Consider the following 20,372-nt stretch of genomic DNA (forward strand, 5'->3'; position numbering starts at 1 on the left):
TAGCGAATTTCTTCAAGGAGAAAATCCAAAAAATCCGGGACTCTATTCCATCCATAAGTCCGAGCGAGGAAAAAGAAGCCTACAACTTTCCTACCCCCCCCATGTCTCACTTCCTGGGGACAAGAGACGGCAGATGAGGTTAAAGATACGCTGAACATCATTAAAAGCGGGTCTCCCAGGGATCCGGCCCCCTTACGTATTCTCAAAAAGGTAGCACCCACGATCGTTCCCCCCCTTACCCACCTTATTAACGCCTCCCTTCAACAAGGAGTCGTCCCTCCCAGCTGGAAGGCGGCAGTCGTCAAGGCACTTTTAAAAAAACCCTCCCTTGACCCTGCCGACCTAGCAAATTACAGACCAATCTCCCTCCTCCCGGGAACTAGTAAGATCGCGGAAAAGCTTGTGAACAGAAAACTTTCACAATTTCTGGAGAACAACAACCGTCTAAAAAGTTCACAGACGGGATTCCGCCCCGGGCAGGGCACCGACATCGCCCTCCTCATGGCTGTGGAAGAGGCCAGAGCACTCCTAGACGAAGGAGGATCAGTGGCAGTGATCCTCCTCGACCTGAGTGCGGCCTTTGACACCGTCAATCACCAACTTCTTATCCAACGACTCATGAGTGTCGGTGTTGAAGGAACTGCCCTGTCCTGGCTATCGTCCTTTCTGAGTCAACGCTCCTTTCAAATCTGGGAGAATAACACCCGCTCCTCCGACACTCCCCTCCAATGTGGCGTGCCTCAGGGCTCTTCCCTTAGCCCCACATTATTTAACATCTACATGTCCCCATTGGAGGAGGTTGTTACTCCGTTCGGAGTGAGCATCGTTAGTTATGCTGACGACACACAGTTAGTGGTGTCCCTTTCATATCCCAGACAACAACCTGCGGACCTGTACAACTGTCTGACACAGATACAAGGATGGATGAACAGATCGTCTCTGAAACTTAACGGTTCAAAGACTGACATTCTCCTCCTTGGTCAAAAGGGACCCTCTCCACTACAAAACATCTGGCCACCCAGCTTAGGCCCGCCCCCAGACCCGAAACCAGAGGTAAAAAGCCTGGGTGTTTGGCTAGATAAGGACCTCTCATTCGTAACACAAGCAAAAAAAGTAGCCGGGACGTGCTTTGGGCTGCTTAGGTCAATTCGAAAGATCTTGCCCCTGCTCCCTCACAAATCCCAGAAACTGTTGATTCAAGGCCTGATACTCTCCAGGCTCGACTTTAGTAATTCCATCTACTTAGGGGCCCCAGACGCAACCATGAGCAAACTACAAAGGGTCCAAAATGCAGCTGCCCGGATCCTCACTAACACCCCTGCCAGAGCTTCGGTCAAACCAGCTCTGAAGCGTCTCCACTGGCTCCCGGTGAGAGAACGTGTGATGTTCAAGGCCCTCTGCCTGGCACATAGACTGCTTCAAAACAATGGCCCCCCAAGCCTGGAAAAATTTATCAAACCCTACAAAGCTCCTAGATCCCTCCGTTCCGATCAGGAACATCTTATCGTCACTCCCAGAGTGAAGAAGGCACGAACAGGAGGAAGACGCTTCTCGGTTCACACCGCACGTCTCTGGAACCCCCCTACCTCACCTCCTGAGAACTGAACCTAATTACCTACGGTTCAGGAAGCAATTGAAAACCCACCTTTTCCCTTAACCGACCTCCCTCCCAGCCTCCGCTGACTCCCCAGTTGTACTGATCTTAGCGCTGGGATACTTACGGGTGACTACGCGCTCTATAAAAATAAATAATAATAATAATAATAATTTCCCTGCATGAGCTTGTCTTTTATTTGACAAGTCATAGCAGGCACAGATATCACTAACTGTTTTTATGTCTCAACAACTACTGAATGGATTTACACCAAATATCAAAAAAGCACAATCGGTGTAACCAAACCTACCTTTTTACCAAATTTGGTGTAATTCCGTCCAGTGGTTCAGGCTGTAGGTTTGACTACATGTCCTTTGGGAATTCAAGTAGGAAAATTCACTTTTTTAGCCCCCTTTTTCACGGCCCCCATTTCTATGGATCACCCCGAAACTTGCCATGCACAGCAAGACTTACTATTGCACTCTTAATAAATGTTGTGAAGATTCTTCAACCATCGCCATAGATATAGACAAGTAAACAAATGTTTTTCCTATGGAAACATGATGCTAGCTATAACTATCTAGTGCAGTAGTCACCAGTAAATAGTTATAGTTAGGACCATGTCTCCATAGGAAAAGCGTTTCTTGACTTACCTATATAATTGGCGCTGGTTGAAGAATCTTCATGCCATTTTTTTTTTAAAGTGTGTAGGAAATTCTAGTTGTTCATGGAAAGTTTCGAGGCGATCTGTCAAGCGGAGGCCAAGAAAAAGTGCACTTCCCATGTTTATTCCCAATGGGGGCTATGAACACGACTACAGTTCGAACTGCTGGGCAGAATTACACTATATTTGGTAGAAAGGTAGCTTTTGGTCTGCAGTTTATACTTTCAGTTTTTTGGTGTAAATCCATTCAGTAGTTTGCAAGATATTAAAGGAAATTTAAATTTGTATATCTAATACCCCAAAGCCTTCGTCAATAATGACTAACTCATGTAGAGATCTGCAGAGCTCTAATTGGCTGCCAACACTTCAACAAGGAAGTGTTGGCAGCCATCTTGGGACTCGGCTTCAGCCGAGTCCCAAAAAAAAACAAAGGGAAAAAGAAAAGGGATCAGGATACGAATACCCTAACCTCTTAGGTTTGGTCCTGGGGTCCCAGAGGACCGCGCCAGGGCTAAACAGCATTTTTTCAATAATTCACAATTATTTTGTTGAAAATTCTAGACTATCACTGTGAATTAAAAGAAAGCGCAGTCTTTCGCGCTGGAGTTTTCATCACTTTCCCAGCCCTCAGAAATGCAGGCAGTGAAAAAGATGAAAATAATGGCACTCGCATAGAGGGAGCTGCATTTCCAGCAGCTCTCTGTGCGCAAGAGCAATGCCTGCTCCTGCAGGAGGCGGTGAGCCAGCTGGCACTCTGGGAGCCTTTAAGCTCCCCCATAGTTGAGATAGCACACTGGGTGCCCTGGGTGGGATCAGGGTACACAGGGAGACATGGCCTGGCCCTGGGGTCCCTTAGGCAAAAATTGGCCCATGGAGGAAGGGCGTATGCCCCCCTCTCCCCAGTTCAATTAAGACCAGGACTGGGATGGGGTCCCCAGGGCCGAAATTGGCCCAGGAAAGGGGGCTTCACCCAGGGATAAAGATGCACAAGGAATGTGACTGTGACAAGTAGATTATTTCTTGCCTTTTCCTAATCTGGCAAGAAGAGCAGAGTCCATGGTTTTCCCTCAAAAATTACTGTAAATATTCAAAGGTCTTCCTGCCTTTTGCCAGGAGGATGGAGAGTTTCCAAGAGGCTCCCCAGCACATTTCTTGACGTTTTTGGTGGTGCATTCTTGATGCCGAGGAATTTGAGGCCATCTCCACCAAAGAAAGAAACATTTACTTCATATAGTTTAGAAGCAGGACTCTTGCCTGGTATAGATTTACCTCTTCTTACTTTCATTGTCTTTCCTATAGGAAGATACATGCAAGGAGGTAGCACTTAGTAATTAACCAGTAGAAAGTTCTCCACTTGGGTAGATACTTTGTGCAAAACTGTGGACTCTTTTTGGATAAAGGGGAACGAGTGGTTCCGTTCTGGGCCAGTCACTGAGATATATAAACTGACACATCCATACAGACACTTTCTCACCCAGTCACATACTCAGGCACTCACACACCCACTGACACCCTCACTCAGACACTGATACATCCATTCATAGACCCACTCATAGACCCACTCAGACACTCACACACCCACTCAGAGACCCACTCTCATACCTATTCAGACACTCTTGATGTACCCATGTACCCACTCACAGACACATCCAGAAATCTCACACCCACTCATAAACTCATGCAGATACTTATGCACCCACTCACAGAACCACTCAGACAATCACACAATCACTCACAGACCCATTCAGACTCTCATGCACCCACTCACAGTCCCACTCAGACACGGATATCCACTCACAAACCCACTCAGACACTCATACACCCACTTACCGAACCACTGATAATCTCTCACCCCACTAATAAACCTACTCAGAGACTCCCGCACTGACTCACAGACCCACTCACAGACTCACACTGCCACTCACAGACCACTCAGAGACTCATGCACCCACTCAAAAACCCACTAATACACTCATCCACTCACTTGTGGGCTGACTAACATGCTAATGGAGGCAGTACCATACCCACTCAGACACTCTCTCAGACACTCATGCACCCACTCAGACACCCACTTAGACACTCATCCACCAACTCACAAACCCACTCAGACACTCATGCACCCATTCACACACCCAGTGAGACACTTATGCACCCACTCCTAGACCCACACAGACACTCACACACCCACTCACATACCTGTTGAGACACTCACGGACTCACTCACCCACTCACTCTCAAAGATTACGGGTTACAGTTAGGAAATAAACTTTTAAAAAACATAGAAATTCACTGAAAAAAGGTTACAGGGATGGTATAGATAGGTAATAACATTTTTTTAAATTTTGAAATTCACTAAGGGTACAGGGACAATATAGTTAGCAAACAATATTTAAAAAAACTTAGAAATTCAGTGAAAAAAACTAAGGTTACAGGAACATAATTAGGAAATAGAATTCAAAAAACCTTAACAATTCACTGGAGAAAACAAAGATTACAGGGACATTATAGTTAGGCTCAAATTTCCCTCACAAAAACAAGGGAAATTCACCAATTATAGTTATCTGAGCTAACTGTAACTAACACCCTCACAATGCACTGATTATAACCTCACATATTATATACTCGTGACATGGCCAGTGACATTACTGATGACATCTCAAATGACAAAGGGTTATTTGACGCGTGCACTGCTTCTTCTGAAAAGGTTTAAGGGGTGGATGTTATTTTTGGGCGTTTTTTTTCCGTGCTCCTGGGTGTCACTCCTCTGATGTGAGTGCATCGAATTAAATCCTGATATAGCAAACCCTAAGCGAAGGGTGTGTCCCCTGGGCACTGGTTGAATGGGTGAAACTTCCCACTGGTAGATAAAATAGCAATGATTATCTGTGATTTTCAATGAAGTTACACTGTTTTCAAGGAAGTTGAACGTTCGTTTATTTCATCACGACGTTTTAAAGTTCATCTTTTAAAGCGAAGATGCGGTGATTAACAAGTTCTACGTATCTCACATATCCCAATGCATTTCGGCTTCAAATACAGCCTTCGTCAGGGGTTTATCTAGAAAAGAATGAACAAAATGTGTTCCTGGTGCAGTATGTAGTATTCATCTAAAAAACATAGTGAACTGAATTGGCAATCTATGTGCGCTTTCTCCTTGTCTAAATAATATACAAAGTGCATGTGATGTTTAGTGACTTATCCTAATGCTAGGTATGTCTGTGCCTCCTTGTTTTTGTTGCCGATTTTTTACGTGTTCCAGTGTATGTGTATATCCCAAATGCCTTGAAATAGTGCTAATGTGTTATGTAAGTGTCATGATCTTTTCCGACTAATGTAGAGGAAAGGGTACTCGTTTAAAATGCAATTATGTGTGTGCCAAATAATAAATATTGACTCCGGGTTCACAGCGTTTACATAATGGGTACTTACTAGTGAGTCAACGTAATGAGGTTCACAAGTTCAAAAGAGGTTCGCGAACGATGTCTGCATATCGGTAGCCGAGTAATCTCCAAGCCTTCCTTCGATGTTCGTGGCGAATTGAATTCTCCGAGTGGATGATGTCAGCGCATCTGTGGGCGTGTGATTAAGTGTGCATATTTGTGAAGATCGAAATGGGACTAAAACTCTGTGTGTAAGGGAAGGTGACGACGGACTGTGTGGATTGACTAGTTTGTGGAGCAAGACCATGAGTGAATCATGAAAGAAACTGTGTGCACAAACAGTACGTAAATAATAAAAGAAGGTACGTAAATAAGCTAGTTATTTTTTAGATAAATTCATAAGGTATAGCATTAAATAATACTATCTGCATTTATAAAATTACATTGAATAAATTGTAGGAGAGGCAATGTGATCAAGAATAATATCAAGTAGGCAATCTGAGTCAGAGATAACACGTAAATTCCATACGATCATTCATACCATGAGGCTTCATGGAATTTAGTAGACGAATCCAGTAGTTTTATTTTTCTTTCCGTTTGTCCTACATACATCTTCCCGCATGGGCATTTCAAGGCATTCAACATAAAGGTACCATCGCGTGCAGAAACTGCAATAACTGCAACAACATTATACCAGGATCACAAATCACACATCCTATGAGAGGCCACACCATCAAACCGAAAGTAACAGCCACATGTGATACGACTAACACTATATATATCTTGAAATGCCCATGCGGGAAGATGTATGTAGGACAAACGGAAAGAAAAATAAAGATACGCATAAACGAACATAAAAGCAATATCAGAACAAAAAATACAAAATCCACCGTAGCTAACCATTTTCAGGAAAGTGGCCACAACATAAGTCAACTCAAATTCATCGTTCTAGAAATGGTTGTTAAATCTGAAGGCAAAGACAATCACAAGACATTATTACAACGAGAAAACTACTGGATTCGTCTACTAAATTCCATGAAGCCTCATGGTATGAATGATCGTATGGAATTTACGTGTTATCTCTGACTCAGATTGCCTACTTGATATTATTCTTGATCACATTGCCTCTCCTACAATTTATTCAATGTAATTTTATTAATGCAGATAGTATTATTTAATGCTATACCTTATGAATTTATCTAAAAAATAACTAGCTTATTTACGTACCTTCTTTTATTATTTACGTACTGTTTGTGCAGACAGTTTCTTTCATAATTCACTCATGGTCTTGCTCCACAAACTAGTCAATCCACACAGTCCGTCGTCACCTTCCCTTACACACAGAATTTTAGTCCCATTTCGATCTTCACACATATGCACACTTAATCACACGCCCACAGACGCGCTGACATCATCCACTCGGAGAATTCAATTCGCCACGAACATCGAAGGAAGGCTTGGAGATTACTCGGCTACCGATATGCGGACATCGTTCGCGAACCTCTTTTGAACATGTGAACCTCATTACGTTGACGCACTAGTAAGTACCCATTATGTAAACGCTGTGAACCCGGAGTCAATATTTATTATTTGGCACACACATAATTGCATTTTAAACGAGTACCCTTTCCTCTACATTAGTCGGAAAAGATCATGACACTTACATAACACATTAGCACTATTTCAAGGCATTTGGGATATACACATACACTGGAACACGTAAAAAATCGGCAACAAAAACAAGGAGGCACAGACATACCTAGCATTAGGATAAGTCACTAAACATCACATGCACTTTGTATATTATTTAGACAAGGAGAAAGCGCACATAGATTGCCAATTCAGTTCACTATGTTTTTTAGATGAATACTACATACTGCACCAGGAACACATTTTGTTCATTCTTTTCTAGATAAACCCCTGACGAAGGCTGTATTTGAAGCCGAAATGCATTGGGATATGTGAGATACGTAGAACTTGTTAATCACCGCATCTTCGCTTTAAAGGATGAACTTTAAAACGTCGTGATGAAATAAACGAACGTTCAACTTCATTGAAAACAGTGTAACTTTATTGAAAATCACAGATAATCATTGCTATTTTATCTACCAGTGGGAAGTTTCACCCATTCAACCAGTGCCCAGGGGACACACCCTTCGCTTAGGGTTTGCTATATCAGGACATCTCAAATGACATCACTGATGAAATCACCTGTTCATCGGAAGGTTCAACTCACTTGCTTCGCTTGCTTGGTGGCATCTGCGGTTTAGTTCGACGTGGGGGCTATTTTATTTTCTGGCCCCTCCCTTGTGTGCCTGGTGTGCACCCCCCTCAATGCCAAAGCGATTCCATGTCATGTAACTAGGACGAAAAGTTGCAGAAATATTATGTTGCTGCTCAGTTGAGTGATTCACAAAAATACTTTGATATTCTTTAACCATGTTGCTTCTTCATACTTGCAGAGCAACCACTTTATTGACTGCCTTTGGGATGTTGTAAAGGGTTATGTGCACTCCTGCTCTCGATGCAACTTTGATAAATAGCATGGCATACATGATTTTTTTGTTCTCTCTATTCTACCAGAAGACCACACCAAGGATTCAAGGAGTCATGAGCCCAGGCTGGTCGATATTGTGACTGCTGGAACTTTCTCTTCAGATTAATGGGGCTGCTCTGTGTCACTGAACTCAGGTTCCCTTTGCATGGTATAGCACCTTGTCTAGAATCTCCTTTGAAAGTATTTGTACTGTCTTGAAAGGTTTATCAATTTCTGCTATGCTTTGTGAGGGGTAATCTTTGGCTTTCTAGCACATCTTTGGATGTCCTTGTGACTCCACTCCTTTCAATACAGTTGACACTGGCTGAAAGAGAACCATCACAACTGTTGCTAGCATGCTGACACCTTTATCTCCAAATGATGTGTAGATTAATGATGGGTGCACACTCTATAATTCCTGTAGGGCTTAGACATGTACTTGCATTACCAATGAACATTATACTACAGTACTAAGACACTCAAGTCTGTGATCAATGCTGCATGTGACTGCCCCATTACATACCTGATTAAATTGTAAGGGGAAAAGTTAAAACCTTCCATTTAAGTGAGAAGAAAATTAAATTAGTTGTGACATCTACTATATTTACCCTTCCTTGAAGCAGATGTACTCAGAATAAAGGGTGTTTTTCCTGCTAATAACTCCAGTCATTAGAATTACCTGCTCATTGCTACTTTTTATTCATGTTGCTGTAGTTCCACATTTCTTAGTGTGATTTATGTGTTTTCTGCCAAGTGTTCACTTTGTTTTCTCTTATTTCTTTTTGAGGACTACTCCTCTAGAGCTCCTTTTCTCTTGTGGGTGTGTATTTACCTGTGTGATCGGTGAGATTTGTGGACACCGCTGACTACCAAGATGGTGTTTCTTGTTCTCTGTTAATGTTGTCTTTATGTTACTTTTTATATCAGCCCCATGTGTTTTAGCTCTGCAGGCCCTGCATTTTCATGGTGTCCTACATGTGGATATTTTGCAGGGGGTGAATGGACTTACATGAAAACTCAACAAGATTCTGCAGAGTTCTGCAAATGGGCGGAAATCTGCAATTCTTGCTGCCCGCACTGATTTTTAGAGGCAGGAGCTTGTTCTGCGCTGCAAAATCAGCTCAAATGGCACTACAAGGAGCACCAAAGAGAACTGCTTCTGTGCTGCCACTCAAGTATATTTTCTACTCAAGAAACAGCTTTCTCCCCGCGAATGGTTGCGACCACCCGCATTGGCAAAATCTCGCTAGGTGTCCTCCGAGCACTCAAAGATACTTCTAGGGGACACTAATTCTCACTTGCGCTTGCCAACTTACCCTTGGTGAGCCACTAGTGAGAAAAAACTCTGTCACATGGCAGTTGGCGGAATTTGGCTGGAACTCCCCGTGGCCAAAACTCCACCAACTCTGCCAGTGGAGCGGAATTTATCACCCACCCTTAATATTTTGCAGTCGGCATCTGTAGTGGTAATTGTGGGTCAAAAACGTACTGAACTTCAGTCTTGCCATGTGAAGCTCCTGAGTGCCTTATCTCACATGTTTCACAATACTTATATTGTTATATGCATATTTTGCATGTCATGCATGTTCGTTACTCTTAATACTGAATTGGCTCTGGAATACCTACTCTTTCAGAACATAGACGTTCATGTTATCTTGTGCAGAGCTTTACCAATGAATCCTTATTTACACAGGGGTCTGTATGATCTTGAGCAGTTCTATTACCAATATTCTTCCTTACTTTGTCTACCTGCCACCACTCTTTGCTAGATGCCAGTCAGGGTCAAAGGGTCAGCCCACTTCAGCGATTCGCTCTCTTCACTGTGAGTGACAGAATTTTGCGCTAGCATATGTGCACATCCATCTAGTTTGTTGTCCAATTCAATATTAAGACTAGGGAGTCAAGCTTTCATTTCATTGTATTGGATTATTTTTGTGGCAGTTTAATATATATATAATTTTAAATGTGCAAATGCCTCTTTTAGATATTTGTACAATGTTACTTTTTATTACGTTCACACTTTTAGTGCCTTTAGCAGGTTTGCTGGAACAGGGCAACAAAAAAACAAATTCCTTGCCAATCTGACCTGTTGCCAATGCCAATGCTTGTTTTTATAAATGCAGAGACGATTTGCTGTTGGGAGAAATGCTGCTCCAAAACATGTTTATGAGTTTTTCTCTAGGCTTTCTTGCTCAATGTGTGGCTTTGTATCCCATATTTTAATAAACTGTGCAGTAATTTGAATTATGCATGTTGTGCATAGAGAGGATCACACTCACTCTTTCAGTAAAATATGGAACTGATATTACAAAATTTTCCAGGGCTATGCCTACCACATCCTAATGAGAGGTACATACATAAGATTCACTAAAAAAACATATGAATCAAGAAACTAACAAGTTGTATTACAAAAATGGAAACGAAAGCATTGACTATGTCAGTTTACCGAAAGATCACGTCTTACAGTAAGCAGTTCACCATACTACATATGAATCTACCTACCTCCTGCATAGCACAAATTGATACAAATGTAAACTTTACTAAACGGATGTTAAAAAATCTAACGTGTAAGCTGCATTTGAAAAATTATAAGACGGCATAAACATGTAAGTTCACTAACAGATCACAGGCCCTACCTCCTCCTACACCACTCTATGCACTAATCATGGTCAATAAATGTGATAAACATGGAAAGTTATGTTATCAACTTCCCATCTGTGAATATTAAAAAGCCAGACGAAGACTCCCCTGGAAAGAATTCCAATTGCAAGTGTTTATTTCATACATGCATAATTCGTTTATAACTTCCTTCCTATCTTCAACGCAGCAGCTACGCCAATTATCACTTCAATCTGTTGAATTTCTCAAGATAAAATTTGCATCTCAGGAGCTCGGAGCGGCATTACTAGCAGCAAAATCTGGGTATAATGAAGCCTGTTGCCACTTCTCGCGTAATGCGGCATGCAATGGATGTTGTTACCTTTCTCCAGACAAATTGAAATGAATATTAATCAGCAGTTTTACTTTCGATGAATATTTCCGCTGTTGCCTCGCGGAGGCAATGATTTGCTAGCCAACTTAACAGAATCCGTGCATATGGGGCAAGAGTTTACAGAGAACGCGTAATTACTTCCTTGGCAGAATCGAGTCAATAACTCGGTGGCGCGAATCCATGAAGTGTTTTTTTTCTTTTTGCACAGCAGAGTGATTTAACACGCGTCTGCTTTTTCTTATCGTTGCAGCTTTACTAGGATCTAAACCTCTCTATGTACAGTAGCTCGCTGTCAGGGAGTGATGGTTGCCACAAAGAGGCCTCTGAGGGAATTTGGCATACATGGGTCTTTTTCGGGAGGTAAGGTGCGGGTGCGCGCGGCCAGTACTCCAGCATAAATCTCTCTAGCTTGAAGTGCTTCTAAGTAACATCAACTGGGCAGAAAATCAAAGCGTGGCAAGGATGATTTAGAGGGCAGGATTCTTAAAAGAGTCTATTCTAGGCCGTAAATCAGCATAGGGTCAAGAAGGCCTGGAGTGGCTGGACATGATGGAGAGCCTTGCGGATTATCAAAGAAGCACTTGGAATTTGAAAGTGCGCCCGTGGGGTTCTGGCAACAACATTTCCTCAGGGCTAGGTATGTGTACACTGAATGCAATTTAATTTTTAAGAAGCATAAAGCAAAGGAAACACTAACTGTCGGTTTATTTCACGTTGTTACATGGGAAATAAATTATAATTTCAGTCCCATGTTAGATAACGTGCACACTGGCTCCCTGGAACCAATTTTGATGAACAGCCAGAATTGTTTCATTCATTTTCTTACATAGGGGCTGATTCACATAGGTAACCTGAGAATAGCATTTACAGTAGCAAATGCCCTTTGTGAATACCAAAAGTCGTAAGTAATGTAGTAAATGCCCTTTGTGAATACCAAAAGTCGAAAGTAAAGTAGTAAATGCCCTTTGTGAGTATCAAAAGTCGTAAAGTTAGAATTTCCTCTCATTTTACCTTTGTGAATCGGGCCCATAGTTTTGTACCGCCCTGGCCAGGCCTTCCAGTGTTCTCAGAGGTGTGTCCAGTGCTTTAAATGGAAATAGAAAAGTGCTGGTTTGTGCTGAGAAGTGCAGGTATTTTTCCTTTCAAATTAAATAAGTGCAGGTACTCAGTAATTGGTGTTTCTCTGGGCGTTCCACTGCACCACTCATTGATTCTGACACTGCCTCCTATTTGCAAAGGAGGCAAAATAGGAGGCAGCACCAGAATTAGGACCAGGGAAAACCTGGTCTTACCCTGGCGCAACAAAAAGTAATGTTACAATTCTCCTTGTTTTTGCTGAAAACAACAAAAGGCCAATGATCGTTTATGTACAGGAAGGTCCCCCTTCCTACACATAAACAATAATTTTTTTAAAATGCCGTTTTGCAACTTCTGTGTGTGCTGCATTAAGCAGCACACATAGAAGTTACAAAGCGGGATTTAAAGATTGTTTATGTGCAGGTAGGGGGACCTTCCTGTACATAAACAATCTTCCCCTGAACGCAGACACCCTTACACTATGGCGCAAGGGTGCCTGCATTGGCGCTAGGCTGCTAAACTTAGCGCCAGCGCAGGGGTAAAGGCACAGCTGCACCATATTCTTGTGACTACGGTGCAGCCCTGCATTTCAGAAGTGTCGGAGTGCATCGTTAACCTAAGGAGGCTAACAACACGCTCCGCCACTTCTTTGTACATGTGCACCAAAATGTCATTTTCGTGGTCTTATGACCTATAGTAAATTTAAGCTTCATGGTAAACCTTGGATTCAGGGCTTATCCTTTGCTTGAGACTTTTTAAAGATGGCAATGACTTTCAAATTCAGTCTTTTATTTCGCTAGTTCACTAATTTATGGGCGAGGCCACTCTAGTCTATCTATTGTTGTTTTTCAATGTAGCCTTTGAAATGGAATGCGGCTCTGAAAGTTATCAAATCTCGGTTCTTTAGTTTGTTGAAACTGGGGAAAGTGGCTTAGAAAAAAATGTTAAATGATTGCACAAAATATCCATCTACCCAGGCAAATAAATACAGTGGGGCAGATTTATGAGCCCCTTGCGCCACTTTTGCGTCACTTTTAACATGGGAAAAGTGACGCAAAAGTGGCGCAAGGGGCTCATAAATCTGCCCCAGTGTTTTTTCACTTTGTGAACTAGATTAACATAGATATTGTTTTGGGGCCTGGTAATGAAGTGGGCATTTCCACTAGAGGGACGTGATGCTACATTCAAAAATTCAAAGCCAGAATTGCTACAATAAGTGTAACAAATCTTAGACGATTTAAATCTGAATGTAATAACGTATATATATATTAATATTATTGCACTTTTTCAACATCCTGGGCTTGATTCACAATGAAACATAACTGAATAGGCATTTTATACAACTCTCAGAAATCTCACTAGGGCTTCCTGCCTGGCATAAATGCATTTATGGGTGTGGATTTATCCATCATGAGTGCCGAAATATCCATACTCGTAAGTCCAACTGAAGGGGTGAGAAGTGGGCATCCTAAGACGAGGTTTTCCTTCGAATTTTGTGAATGTGCACAAATGTAGATTTCTGAGTTTTACCATACTGTGATCCAACCACTTTACACCGTGTAAATTGTTGGACATTTACTCCAGCAGTGTTCTGGGTGTGAAGGGGAATCAACCACTCCCACATTTATTGGAGGTGCTGGGCAAGGGTTTTTTCAATGGGGAATTTTTTTTCCCCATTTAGCAAAAAATAAAAAAACAGTACATTTTCTCGTGGAGCTCCATTCCCACTATTTGCAATTTGGACTGAATATAGGGGGAATAGGGGTCCAAGGAAACAGTCACATGACATTTCCAGGAGAAAACCTGGAAACTTGCACCTGGTGCAGCTTTCCACATGTACTTTCAGGAATCTTTCTGAAATCCAAACTGTTATAAATTTGCACTCACATGTGAACTAAATGAATGAGGGCAGACATTTTTTTTGTGAATTGTTAATTTTATGTTTGCCTTCTGTGTCAATAAAGTCTTTGGGGCTAGTAACCAGATGTGTGTGGTATGGTCACTGCAATCACACAGGCTTAATGGTAGAATTAAAAAAAAGGATTCTCTTGTGCTATATTTTCCATATAGATAAGGCGTTCTCTATCACCTCAAGATGCTCTAGAAGGAAGTCCCAAGCAAGGAAAATGCCCATCACTACCCAGAGCCCTAGAAAGAGCTTTAAGACTCCATATAATTCAACCATGTGAGGGAGAAAAGAGCTGTGCTGATAAGCTATATGTTGGTGGGAAATCAAGGACAGCTGTTGCTGAGTGTGTTTTTCACCTTTGTCTAATTCAGAGCTTAGACAATTGGAGAAACTCACACTAGTGCAACTCATTTTGAATGGAGTCTTGAAGATGGCCTGACAGAAGTAAATTTGCCTCCATTATTTTGAAGATAGAAAACTTCACTAGAGTTAACTCATCTAGCAGCTGATCACTTGCACTCATTTATTGGCCAGCACTGATCTAGTTCTCAGTAATTTTTAATGCAACACTGCTTCTACCATTTCATTAGTGCTATTTTTCATTCTTTTTGATTTCCCATAATTTTTCACTGTAAATCTTTCCCATTTTGGTAGTTATTGGCAATATATTTCCATAACATTTTATTTAACCTCATCCATTTGTCTTACTGTTTGCTTTCTTGTTTTAAAGATATTTGTACTGTTTCACTTAAGCTTGTTTTTTACTCTTTATCGTAAACACAATATGTTAGAATGGAATGATAATGGGCAGACCAGACTGACAGCATCTTACAGAACGCTGCAAAATTTAACAACATTCATAAAAATCTGTTTAGTACGCCTCATAATCATGTTTCAGATGTAGTCAATCTACTCTAGTAACATCTGATGGTTGTTCGGACCCCAGATAATCCCATGGCAACACCTTTACTATGAGCTGAGATCTTGATGACTGGTAGAACTATGTTTGTGGGATAGGAAGGAGTACTCACCTTCCAGAATTTACAAATCTGTCCATGATAATGCATAAACAAATCTCTTAACGTTTTCTAGTCAAGCATAAATAATAATAGGTTCACTAACTGTAGCACATGGGTCACTTCCATCTAATACCCTTGGAATTTTTGCTTTTGGCTACCTTGACTTGAGTACCTGAGTCTCACTTACAGTAAATTTGCACTAAATGGACTGAGATTGCTAACCAACTGTGTCCGTCTTTTAAGATAAGGCCACAGCTGCGCAGCTAGGGTAAGTGGCTCTGGACAGTTACATTTGAATACGTGAGCACATTCATGTGAGCACGGGTGGGCCCTGGACGTGAGACTACCATCTTGCGCAACCTGGTACCTGGACACAGGTAGCCTGTTGCAAAAGGGACCCTTCAAGGAATGGGTTTGACTTGGAGTAGGCCCTATAATGCAAGTGGGCATTCATTGTGTAGATTCACAGTGACTACTGAAAGTCTGTTGTGCGTAACTGAATTACAAGTTATAGGTGTAAGCTGTGCCAAAGTACAGTTGTATGCTACTTAGGCCTACAGGGTCTATTGAGGTATGAATCCTAGGGTAAACATGTATCCTAAGTGTAGATCCACAGTCCATTTCATCATAGACTCCTTATGGCACTTTAATAATTTTCATATTTCCATTTCCCAGCTCATACTACAATTCCAGGCTTCTGTCCCCCTAGAGTGCCAAGTTAATTACTCTGCTGGCCATGAGGAGGAGCAAAGGCATCCCCACCAAATTGGCCTTCAAAAGTGCTTGACCCAGATCCTGGGACAGGATGGGATGGGGAGGATATCTGCATGTGCTAATTAGCTTGTCACATTGCACCCTTGCTGGGAAAGCCCAAGCTCAAAGCCCATAGATCCAAAGGAGGAAGGCCAGACTACTGGAGCCAAACACAGAAGGAGCTGCACTTTAAAGTTTTGCTAGGAAGGGCTCAGGCAGGTCTGTAAGGTGAGATCGGAGCCAAGGCTCCCAGGGAAGGTCTTTCCATAGATCCATGAACTCACTATATTGGAATGTTGCAGAAGGCTGTGCAGGAGTTTTGGGACAGTGGTGAAGTGATGATGTGGCACCCTAAAATTATCTAGGGCAAACAGAATGATAGAAAGAGAGAAAGTCACTAAACAGTTTGTTTCCAATGTAAGTCTTGTGTAGTTCATGCGATTCCTGTAATTATGAGATTCAGCTTGCAGCGTTCTGAAATCTTCAAACTGCCACCAGTCAGCTGTAATCGCTTTAAAACTTCTATGGCACCTCTCCTTTTGGTGAGAAATCTTCACTCTTCATGTGTGTGTCTTAATCCCGCTCGTCGCCAATGTAAAGAGTCTTCCAGACACAATCCAAGATGTTTAGTAATATCTTTAATGGAGCTTGTAAATCAACTTCCACATCTATCCCAGCACATCCATTGAATGCCCCTTGAGCATTCCTTCAGTCTTAACATTCTTTTGGAACTGGTGACATCATAGTGTCATTTACACATTACTACACCAAGGATGCCCAACTACTAGAACTTTCCAGTCCCACTTAAAAACTCTGGCACATGGGGGAGACTGGACCTATGAGCAATGATGTTGAAAGGATGCCTGATAGGAAGGAGAAGCCACCTGATGCCACTCAATCATGCACTGAACAACTTTATCTCCAGCTGCCCTCGGATTAGGATAGTCTCTGCAGGGCAGTGGCATTGGTCCCCATTAAGAGGAACAGTTGGTGAAATTGATCTGCTGGAGGCCCCTGGATGGTTCCTCTGGGAGTTTGAGAACTGACCCTTGATTCAGTTGACACACAGGTGCCAGACGAATATGGTACCTGGGATGGCATTACAGAGGGAATTCTGCTCACTGGCTTTGAAAGAGGCCCCCCAAGTAGGAGAGAGGATTAGAAGCCGAGCCAGAGGATAGGTCTGGCAAGAGAGCAGTAAAACCAGGCTCCCCAAAGACAAACTACATAGATTCTAGGGGGCCTGAAGTAAATTCTTCTAAAGGATAGGACTAGTCACAAGGAGCAAAATGAGGCAAAGAACATGCAAATTAAACCTACATAGCTGTAAAAAAATAGAATACAAGCCTGGTCCCCCGGGGACTGGATGGGAAAGTGACTGCACAGCACTCAGCTGTAAAGTTCAAAATTCACGCAGGAAGGGCCAAGCCAAGGGGGTTGGCACAATCTTGATTTACTGATTTTCCTGGGGCAGACACCTGCATGGGGCCCCCTCCCTGAACCATGCTCGGTCCCCTGTCCCCCAGGGCCCAACACAATGCAAAGAAGCAGGGGAACCCCATCACACCAGGACAGATCAGGAGATCAATTCTGGATGCATTGCCTGCCACCCTACCTGTGTTGGGGGCAAGGGGGTAGAAGTGCGCTGGCACACTGCCTCCAGGGGCAGAAGCCGAAGACCAAGGATTTACTCCCACCCAAGGTAGGGGCTGGAGTAAGTGTTTGCCGGCTTCTGGTCTAGTCCAGGAAGGTGAGTGGGGAGCCTGCACAGCCTAGAGGGGCTTTGGGGCTCCTTCCAAAGCACCCAATGAATGTGACCATAATCAGGTGGTAAACCACATGCACAAGGAGGCAGAAAACAGAAAATGCATTTCACATGACTGAAAGCCCCTCACTACACTTTCACTTCACAGAGCAAGAGAGCACCACATAAGTCCCACCCAGGGCTGAAAGAACTAGCAAATTAGCTTCAGTGGTATCCCTGGAGAGGTGGAGGTAGCACTAATGTTCCTGAAGTTTGTTTGAAGGGCCTGCAGGAAGTGCATTAGCCACCGGGAAATGTTTAAAAAAGTCACCCTAAGTCTCACTGGAGATTTAATTTAATCCCTGACCAGAAGAATTGTTTTTCATTGATTCAAGCATTTCTGGAGTGGGAGCTGTATGCTAATAAGTTCTCGAAGTAAGATACTGAAGCATATGTTAATCATAACAAATCTTTATTGACAATGTTGGAGGCTAAAAAGTCAAAGTTTTACAATGTAATGATTAATAGTGAATGTCGGTATTACTTAAATGGTGGGTTATAACATTTATTACATATTGATACTCTCCCCATTAAATTCAAAGGTGTTGCAGTGGTGTATTATAACTTGTTGCTGCTTTTTCTGATATGGCAACACCCTGATAAAGAAAGTCTGTTTTATTGATAACAACGCCCCTTTATTTTCTGACATTGCATCCAGTGTAGGTGAGGGGTGGTACTGTGTTTATAGGATTCAGGAACGACTAGGGGTGTAACATCATATGAGGGTGTCACTGAAGGTATTTACATCTACCTGAGTGACCATATTTATAATTGAATACAAAGTATTTAGTAGTGTGTTTCTGTAATAAAAGTACTTTACTTTTTATGAGATGAAGCAGTGACTAGACAATCATTTATTTACTTTTATATATAGACAAATAGTACTGGACACTGGAAATGAGATTAAGGAATATTGTGATCTTAAAATATATTGCTAAGTGTTAAGATTCTACGTAATGTCTTAGAGACCGTAGTTGCTAAAACAGTATAATTTAATGTTATGGATTTGAATAAAATAATAAAGATGACAAATATTAAAAACACCATAACAGCTTGTTCAAAGTAAACTTATGAAGACTTTCTCTCATTGAGTGCATCTTGTCTGAGTTCAGGGAAAATAAAGACCCATCCCTGCTATTCACTATTGATAATCTTTACACAGTTTAGAACATTGTGGAATAAACATTTTGCACAACCCTACCCAATTTATAAGCCTTCTTCTTTAATAAGAGGGGTAGGTCCCACTAGCAAGTCAGTTCAGTTCACAAACTTTATTCAGATAAACATTGTATCCATAAAAGTGTGACAATGGTTAAAATAACAGAAAAGAATAGTAATACATAATAGTAAGAATTACAGTTGTATAAACACAATGTCATGAAATTTAGATGGAAAATTGAGACAAAAAAACCCGTCAATAATAAATAAATCACTAATATATAAAACCACTAGCAAGTCATAAAAAAACTCAATCACTCTACCTAACACCTTCTAAACCCAGCTTGTCTCAGCCTCATAAGCCTAAGCAGAAATCACACAGAAGCAATTTGTGCCTTCATCTAAACCTTCAATCCTCCGACTTTCAAGACTGGACAATTGCTGACCAAATCAGCCAGACAATATTTTCTTTTTGGATCCATTTGTTAACTCTTCTCTGTCATTTAGGATGATCTCTGATGCACTCAGGTTAGATAACATTAAACCTATTTTGAAGAAGGCAATGGTGGCTCAGTTATGAAGGAGAATTCCTGTCCTGTCCTTATCTTTCTTTTTCTTGGCATATTGAATTATTTTACTATCCATATCACTTTCTGTATTAAGAATTTCATGACTAACAATGCATTGCTAATAAATGATTAATTCAATTTTCAGGCAGGAGCACTCTATGGAAGCAACCATCCTACTGGTGGCTGGCAATGATCTGTGATTATAGATGGTGGTGGCTCTTGCCTGTTGATTCTAATTGTCATTACACCATGTTCTGTTTACATAGATGTTATCCTGCCCCTCAAGTCTATGCATTTCAAGTTGAGCATAATTGGTCAGTTCCAGAAATCATTGAGCTAATATCGATCAAACAGCTACATAAAGATCAAAATAAATTATTCAATATTTCTCCCCAAATCCACTTGTTTCGGTATCCCATAGAGCTCTGTTCTTGGATCTCTACTCTTTAACATCTATGAGATCAATAGAGAGCTTTCTTGGTTGATACAATAATTTAATAATTCCATATCCTGCAGACATGCAGTTATATCTACATCTTAAAACTCTAAGTTATGTCACACACTTGGCTAAGTGCCTACTCTCTAGCTCCTCTTGGATGACACAGAACCACCTACAAGTCAATCCTGATAAAAATCAGTTCTTCCTCCTGACCTTCACCATTGGCACACCTGTCTTGACTGCCTACTTTCCCTACTGACAGCCTAAGGCATTTCTCCAAACTTAGCAACTAATGCTGATAACAGATAACAATCTGACTATAAATACCAAATACCAACTCAAATGTATTTGCTGCATCAAAGCTCCACATCCATAATGAAGTTTACATACACATTTTAGAGACTCATGTGGTCTCTCCTACAGACTGTGGCAATGTCATTCCAACCACCTTGACCAAGGTTATCCCCATAATGCTGCT

Source organism: Triturus cristatus, chromosome 8 (genome assembly GCF_964204655.1).
Source record: "Triturus cristatus chromosome 8, aTriCri1.1, whole genome shotgun sequence".
Lineage (NCBI taxonomy): Eukaryota > Metazoa > Chordata > Amphibia > Caudata > Salamandridae > Triturus > Triturus cristatus.